Raw genomic sequence first — 1,957 nt, 5'->3', positions numbered from 1 at the left:
GCTGATTTATACAAATACACACACAAACGCAGAATGCATTGATACATTTGTGCATTCATACAGTCACTGCACTACAATCCTTTTTGTTACAGTACCCTTCCTTGTCTCAGGGTGCTTCACCTCTAATAAAATAAAGTAAAAGGCTTTATGGTTAAGTATGAGGAGAATGCTAATATATACAGTACCAGTCAAAAGTTTGGACACACTTACTCATTCAAGGGCTTTTCTTTATTTTTACTATTTTCTAAATTGCAGAATAATAGTGAAGACATCAAAACTATGAAATAGCACATATGGAATAATGTAGTAACCAAAAAAGTGATATATTATATTTCAGATTCTTCAAAGTATCCACCCTTTGCCTTGACAGCTTTGCACACTCTTGGCATTCTCTCAACCAGCTTCATGAGATATTCACCTGGAATGCATTTAAATTAACAGGTGTGTCTTGTTAAAAGTTAATTTGGGGAAATCTGTCCTTTGGTCTGATGAGACCAAATTTTAGATTTTTGGTTCCAACCGCCATGTCTTTGTGAGACGCAGAGTAGGTGAACGGATGATATCCGCATGTGTTGTTCCCACCATGAAGCATGGAGGAGGAGGTGTGATGGTGTGGGAGTGCATTAATGGTGACACTGTCTGTGATTTATTTAGAATTCAAGGCACACTTAACCAGCATGGCTACCATAGCATTCTGCAGCGATATGCCATCCCATCTGGTTTGCGCTTAGTGGGACTATAATTTGTTTTTTAACAGGACAATGACCCACAACACACCTCCAGGCTGTGTAAGGGCTATTTTACCAAGAAGGAGAGTGATGGAGTGCTGCATCAGATGTCCTGGCCTCCACAATCACCCGACCTCAACCCAATTGAGATAGTTTGGGATGAGTTGGACCACAGAGTGGAGGAAAAGCGGACAAATAGTGCTCAGCATATGTGGGAACTCCTTCAAGACTGTTGGAAAATCATTCCTCATGAAGCTGGTTGAGAAAATGCCAAGAGTGTGCAAGCTGTCGTCAAGGCAAATGGTGGCTACTTTGAAGAATCTAAAATCTAAAATATATTTTGATTTGTTTAACACTTTTTTGGTTACTACATGATTCCATATGTGTTATTTCATAGTTTTGATGTCTTCACTATCATTCTACAATGTGGAAAACATCTGGTTTGCGATGAGAAAAAAAAAATCATGAGTAGGTGTGTCTAAACTTTCACTGGTACTATATATGCAGAAGCACACACTGAAATACCCACACCCACCGACCCAAAAGACACTTCCGCAAATATGTATACAAGATACAAACAAACAAGTAAAGGCTAATATACAGTGCATTCGGAACCTATTCAGACCCCTTCACTTTTTCCATATGTTTTTACGTGAGAGCCTTATTGTAAAATGGATCAAATATTTTTTTTTCAATGGAAACAGGATGCACCTGAGCTCAATACCGAGTCTCATACAAAGGGTCTTAATACTTATGTAAATAAGGAATTTCTGTTTTTTATTTTTAAGAAATTTGCAACAATTTCTAAAAACCTGTTTTGCTTTGTCATAATGGGGTATTGTGTGTAGATTTTTATTTAATCCATTTTAGAACAAGGCTGTAATGTAACAAAATGTTGAAAAAGTCAAGGGGTCTGAATACTTTCCGAATGCAATTAGCTACGTAAAATGTCGATCCTCCTGCGTACTTGCATCAAGTTTCTAATTGCGGGGCTGCACACGTCTGCATATTTTAGCTTCGCAACTATAGAGGATCGCCATTTTGCCAAGCTTATTGTAGTTGCATACAGCGTAGGGTGTAAATTAGGGCTTAACACATTGACTGAAAAGCTCTTACCCTCTGTTGTGGCTGGGCCTGTGTTAATGTTGCAGGCTGGGCCTGTGTTAATGTTGCAGGCTGGGCCTGTATTAATGTTGCAGGCTGGGCCTGTATTAATGTTTCAGGCTGGG

Source organism: Salvelinus namaycush, chromosome 41 (assembly GCF_016432855.1).
Source record: "Salvelinus namaycush isolate Seneca chromosome 41, SaNama_1.0, whole genome shotgun sequence".
Classification (NCBI taxonomy): Eukaryota; Metazoa; Chordata; class Actinopteri; order Salmoniformes; family Salmonidae; genus Salvelinus; species Salvelinus namaycush.
This window is presented reverse-complemented; position numbering follows the sequence as displayed.